Consider the following 7,355-nt stretch of genomic DNA (forward strand, 5'->3'; position numbering starts at 1 on the left):
ACCTAATAGAATTAAGGAGCCTTGTCCCAGGTGTAAATACGCAAGGGACCTTTAATGTATTTCTTTAAATGAATTCCCAGGTCCAATCTTTCATTGGTGTGTGTGTGGGACTTCTTTTGTTGAACTTTGTTTAAATTGATTACTGAGGAGATGAATCTCCTTTAAGTGAAAGAGGAAAACATAAATAAGAGTAATACTTAATTTCCTGTTGCCATTTTTCATATATATGGCCAAAAAGCTACAACTTATTGGATCATTCATCATAAAACTGCAGCATACAGAAGAGAGTACATTATACCTTGGTCCTAGAGAGTACAGTGTAAGGAGGGCGTACACATTGACCAGGTCAAGATTACACATTCTCTTGTATTGTCTCCAGATAAATGTTGCCTACATTAAAGGGATATAAATAGTCAGTGGGCAATTTTTGTCTTGTGCCATTGGGTAAAACATCGATACACTCGAGTATCGCAATATTTTGTTGCGCGATACTGTATGGATGCTTAAATATGTAACTGAATTTAAATTAATAGTTTACATTCAAATATTTGTGTATATATTATATATATATATTTTTTTTTCCTGTTGCTGTGATAAAACCAAATGCAGCTCCCCGGGTGCTTCTTAGCAGCCTACTGCTCCTAAGAGACGGGTTAAATGCAGAAGGGGAAATTTTGTGTTTATATGCATTTATGTATGTACGTGACTAATAAAGCTGATATTCATTATTCATTCATATTCATATATTCATTCATGTTCTGATTGAATAAAAAAAAATAAACCATGTAACAAAACAATATTCTTCCTAATATCGAATTGAAACCCCTGTATAATGATATATGTATCATATCGCCAGATTCTTGCCAATACACAGCCTTAATGCTACCAATTATTGAGGACACAATGCTAAGAAGAACAGATCAGGCAGGAGGAATACTGTATAGTGTAAAAAGAAGAGCTCCAAGGTTTGTAGCCTGGGAAATATTGGCATAGCGCATGAAAGCTCTAAAATATTTCTATGCTACCATTACCTCAAACCAAACTTGGAAGCAGATATAGCAGAGTACGCTGTGCCCTACTGTGCACACAGTTACAGGCTCTTTATTCATTTGTATTTGTTAGAGGAAAAAAGGTTGTACATTTCTCCCAAGAATTCATCCACCGGCAGACAGGGTTGTATCACTACATCAAAGCATTATGTGATCCACACTGTAAAGTATACTCTGGTAAACTCGCGTGGTTTTTTTTTTTTTTTGCCCTGGAACTGCAGCACAGTGTAGATGGCATCTCACTGGGCAGCATCTTCCTGTTAGTTAGAAGTCTGACTGTTAGTTAGAAGTGCATGCATGGATTTATCTATAATCCGGCATGTCTGACAGCCTGTTCAGCACGCTTCAACTCAATGAAAAAGCAAACACTGGATGGCCAATCCTAGTTTGCAGAAGCCTCAAACATTCAATCACAAATAATACAGCTGTATCTAAGCTCCTGAAGCCTCTGTGGATGGCTGACTGACTATGCAGATTTGCTAACATGATCTCAAGAGCTGACATGACTGGATGCTTCAAAAACATTGTATGGTTTATACAACAGATTGGCTGAAATGAGGAATTGTTATTGAATGACTGATATTTTCAACATGATGTGCATAGTTTACAAAACTCTGTAGGACAGTGTTGACAGGAGGGACTTTACATGCAGAGATATGCAATGTAGGCGTTTGTGTGACTTATTTCAAAAACGCCTGAAAACATGTGCATACTGAAAAGACAGCTCCTAACTAAAACAAGCCGGGGGGGCGTTGTTTTTTCTTTCCCTAAACAATTGCGAGTTAAAGATCTTAGCAATGACTTTGAGAAAGTACATTGAAATAAATGAAGTTACCACTTATTTTGTGATCATTTTTTTCCTTTTATTGACATTCGTTTTAAAACATGCAACAATGGAGGAAGAAAGGGGTATTTACCAAATGAGTGTGTATGTATGTATGTATGTATGTATGTATGTATGTATGTATGTATGTATGTATGTATGTATGTATGTATGTATGTATGTATGTATGTATGTAACAGCAATACACAGAGTCAGAGTCGAAAAGAAAGCAAGAGCAACAGCAGCCATCATCCCACTTAAAGCACACCCATCTGGGTGAAATACCAAGTGCTGTAATTATTAAGCCTCTCAATGTTTCATTTGATACAACTTATCTATTATATATTAAATCAAACATGTATGAATATATCATATATGTTGTACAAAACAAAAGGGAAAGTTGGAACGAATGTCAGCATTATAAAATATGGTAAAAACCAATTTTGACTTCTAAGACTTTTCATGTAATTGTGAAGGTATTCCTCATTATTGTCAGGCTAGTAACCCATTATTATCACCATGTTATACACCAATATAACCATTTATTGTTGGTAGTTTACCACATTGTAACCAAAATATTACTAGTCTAGTTTTGTCTTGTTACAATCTTTTAATGCATTACCCCGTTACTGCCCTTTGTTCTGGTCCCCTTTTACCCTGTTACATACATTTTTAGTCTAATATTACCCAGATATACCCATTTTAAAACCAAGCATTTTCCTTGTTATTACTTTGGTAATTACTTAATGATTACTTCTTTTTCATCAAACTATTACCCCACTATTAGCACGTTACTGAGCTGTAATGTAAAGTGCTACAAAATTAATTAAATGTTGATACACTTGTATAAAACAAGGTTCTCATTGACAAAAATTACAAAGCTTATAAGTAACAAGTAACCCAAACAAAAGCACAGTGGGACAATAAACGTGTAAAAATAAATTAGCAATTAGCTAGGTAATTGGGATTTCTTGGCTATGCTTTAAACAGGGAAATATTATGGATAATTCCTCCAGTATTTTTTGTGCATTCATGAAAAGAACTTTTCAGGTGGGAGTACTTTATAAACTGATGTTGTTTGATAGATTTGGGTTTTCTCTGAGGACAGATCTGTTCTACGGAATACTTCGTCCAGTGCCAGCCATAAACTTAGATTTTTTTCTTCTTCTTGTGGCTGACAGCTGGTATCGCAGCTTACCTAGTTGGCATTTTACCCCATTTATTGCCTTTGAAAGTCGACTGATCTTTCAGCGGACCTGTCAATGCTGCCATCTGAACTTTTCCGTTTGCAACTTTGTTACAAAGACAGGTCTCTGGACAAACCGTCGTACCATCTGTTTTGGACACCATGGAAAGACGTACAAAACGAGCTAATTGACTTCGCTGGCATTCAAGTTAAGTAGAAGAACTCTTGGGATTGCAGTGGGGTTTTTGTGTTCCGTCTACGTTTTTCTGTGTTCAGAGGATAAATTGCAAAAAATGCTGATTTGCTAAATTGTGTAAATATCAGACAAAAAAACCCACCGGGATGGAATTCCCTCAACTAAACTCATTCATTAACTGTTCATTCTCAGCATCTACAACATCAACAGGCCCATGAGGAAGATAAAGTTTAATATCATGATGAATAACAAAATGTTGACATTTTGGGCACAACTTGTTTACATTGAAACAGAAAGAAATGGAAATAGAATCTTAACCTAAAAAGGATAACATTATTTTCTATAATTTCCTATCATTTAAATTAATTAGGAACTATACTTCAATTTATACATAAACATAATTTGTTTTGAAACTATTTACCATATATCCATTGGCTTAAACATGGCCCACTTTTATGGCCCAATTATTAACAAGACCAAGATAACCCTTTTGTTTCTGTTGATACAAATCTTTCTATAAGGTCTCTTCTCTAGGCTAAATAAGATGGGTAAAGTTACAAGTATTAAGTCAATGAGAAAACCCGGAAGACAGAGTTGCTATTGGATTTAATTGGGACAATATCCATGCATGGCACATACAGTATGATTAAGGTAAGTATACTTAGGCAGTACAGTATACTTAGGCAACTTGTAACTAGTCGACAGCTAGTTAACGAGAAAATGCAGTAGAAATTTCAAAGGTTTTTGGTCATATAGAAAGTGTCTAATAGTTTGTCCATCAGACAGCAGTGGTAAGTTTTTATATTTATTTTCAAAGAAAATCCAGCTGATATATAATTGAACTCTCAATATAGTAACCGCCTTAAGAATCCAGTATCACCCAAGCTTCAATTTAAATCCCCTACTGTACATTGCATCAACATTCAGCCAGCAGCTGTCCAACGGGAAGCAGACGTTGTTCATCATGTATTATATACAGCGGTGTTGTGGTTTGGATATCCTCACATCTTTTAAGATGCCATTGAACTCACCCATACTGACATTGCATATGCCTTCTGAGTCCGTTATGAAGGACATTATGAAACAACTTGAAAGGACATCGGTGACTGATGAAGTTATTATTAAAAAGCTATTCTTTCAACAGCTGTTGTTTAATTTCGATCAATAACACAGGTGAAAGTAATGATACTCTCTCTCTCTCTCTCATCCATTCTCTCTCCGTCAGACACCCCTGTCAAAACCACACTAGGACTTCCCATTGTTTAAGGAAAAACCAATGAATAAAATATAAGTGAAAATTGTATTTTTCATATGAATAATGTAAAAGAGGCCACGCTGTTGGCGTCCACGTCTCAAGGTTAGACTATATTGTTAGTTTCCCCCGCCTGGCCTACGCTTTGTTCTTGTCTGGCAAGAAATGAGAGGATCCAATTCTATCAAGTTTTCTTTTCTGAGGGACACTTTGCCTCCTCTGCCGGGGTATGTTATTCCAGGAACTTGAAAAGAAAATTCCAAGCCCAGCAGGAGGTATGTAGTGTCAAGGCACTGCCATATGGTATGACTTGGAGAGTATGCCAAAACTTCTCACCACAACCTGTTTCCTTCACTCTGTCACCATCAGCTGCTTCTTACCAGGAGGTAAATTGAAGGAGATGAAGAAAGGACTGATGCAACATTGATTTATATGCTTGAATTATTAAAAGATGACACTTAACTGATGACTCGATGCTAAAACTGCTCTACAAGGACATTTTAGCTTGATGTGTGACTTGTAATCAAAATCCAAACCATTAAATCTAAAGGTTTGCATTCATCATTGGTCCGCTCATTGATAGGCCAATAATATCTACCTTAAGCAGCAGAGGTATGAGTGAATTGTGTTAGAGGGTCATGCAATTTATTTTTATGAACAGAACCCAGCAGGGAAAACAAGGAGTGGAGCACACTTTTGCAAAGGACTAAAACTAAACTGCCACTGTAGGCCACATGCACAGCGAAGGAAAAGACAATCTGTCAGCCCGTTAGACTTTTCTGGGCTTCTGTATTGATTGTCTGCTCCTTATTTATAGCATACAGACAAATAAAGTAATCAATCATGATACATTTGGGCTACAGTATATTCCATTACAATAGGGGTTATCGTCTGTTTCCTGCAGTCCTTTATAGGACTGCCCATTTCAAAACTGGCATTTTTTTATTTTGATACTTTAGATTTGTTTTAGGCTTAACAGAAACTTTGAATGAACCACAGTAAAGTTACTTTTTGGGACTTTGAGAGTGTGGGATTGACGTTATCCTCGTCAAAGATATTTATCATTTTATGTGCTCTTTTTATCTCATTGACTTCATCTTTTTTTCGTAATCATTATTATCATCATTATCCCAATTAACAGCTGGTACACTCTCTGTTCATTTGAGAGAGCAACTGCCTGGTACCAACTCGAATTTTTTAACTTTACGAGTTGATGAGGACCGCTGCCTGAATGTCCAATTAGTTTTGGTCTCTGGTTAGACCATCTCATTTTGGGGAAAGGTGGAGGCTCAGACTAGACTTCAGATCTTCTGAGGGACAAACTTTTGTGGAGGCACATCCTTTGTAAGATCCAGCCTCTGAATCGAGACACATCTATAGTATTTGGGCTTTCAGCTTTCATTAGCTTTTGATGTACTCTGTTAGCATAAGATCAGTCAGACACATCAAGCAGTTGCCTGATTATTGTGGCCATACAGTAATGCTCTACTCTCTATGGAAACTTCACACAATCCAAGCAGCAAAGCCCTTCTCTTTCAGGATGTAGCTCAATAACTACTCTCAAATGAACATGCAGCCAGATACAAATAGTATATTCATACAAGGAACATATGCTGTAACTAAATGTAGATGCACGCAATGCATGCTGCTATCAGAGGAAATCAAGGTGCTCACAATACCTGAAAATGAACCAAATTAGCCGTTTGATATAAAAGAACGGTAAAGCCCATACAACTTAATACTCTCAGTAAACATATGTTCTGATGCTTTTAGCTGAACATAAAGTATGTGGAGAAAAACATGTGAATATGACAAGTTATAGTATGACAATAGCCATATGTTCCATTTGGCCCAAATGAAAAAGAATTACACCAATATAATACCAACATAATATGAAGCCCTAGGCCAAATTAGCGCATAATTACAAACATATGAAGCCGTACAAATATTCAAATAGGAATATTCACATTTCACTGGTGACATCAATAGCATGAAGTCATAACGCAAGCACCGTACATGAAACAAATACAATAGCTCGGATGCTCAATCAGTACCTTTGATGTACCTGTAGATGCAGATGGTTGATGGTTGATAGAGAAGCAGACAGAAGGCGCTATGACATCTACTACCAGCACATCTGCAGGACAGCCATAAAGACCCCTGCAACAAATTCATGCCTTTGACAAACTGAATTGTTGTAAAATCACATTGAAACTGGACAGAGAAACAGTCAGCAACAAGGGCAGCTTAGTCAGCTTGCTGACATTTGCGAAGCACAAAACTGAGTGTCCTGAGCCAAGATCTTTACTAAAAGCACAAGCAGTAACATCAGCTAGAAGCAAATGCTTACCTTGGTTTCCCGGCATCTCCGCAGTGAATGAACCCCTTGAGAAAAGTCCCCACGATCCCGAGCTGCCAACAGCACAGTCAGGTGGTTTCAGCTGAAGTGGTCTGAGCACTCTGGTGTGAATGAGAGCGAACGGTGAAAACTGCCAGGTTACAAAGGCCATCCCGCAGACCTGTATGAATTATTGGATGTTAGTTCAATAAGTGCGGCCCAGTCAACCCACTCATTTCAGGTGCAATGCTCGTTAAAATTCTTCGCTGGAAGAAAGCTGAAAATACAAACTCACTGGGGGGGAAAGTGAACTTCTCACTAGTCTAACAGGAGAGAAAAAGTGAATGTCAGTCACATAAAGAAAATCTTACGCTGATAAAGGTTAAAGGTGATTCCCATGAAAGTACCAGCAGGGCCTTTCTGACAGCAGACATTCTGACTTGACAGTGGAAAAACATTTTGTAAGTGACAGCTCAGTTCCTTTGAGCCATACAAATGAACCAGCATGCAC

The sequence above is a fragment of the Anoplopoma fimbria genome, chromosome 4 (genome assembly GCF_027596085.1).
Source record: "Anoplopoma fimbria isolate UVic2021 breed Golden Eagle Sablefish chromosome 4, Afim_UVic_2022, whole genome shotgun sequence".
Lineage (NCBI taxonomy): Eukaryota > Metazoa > Chordata > Actinopteri > Perciformes > Anoplopomatidae > Anoplopoma > Anoplopoma fimbria.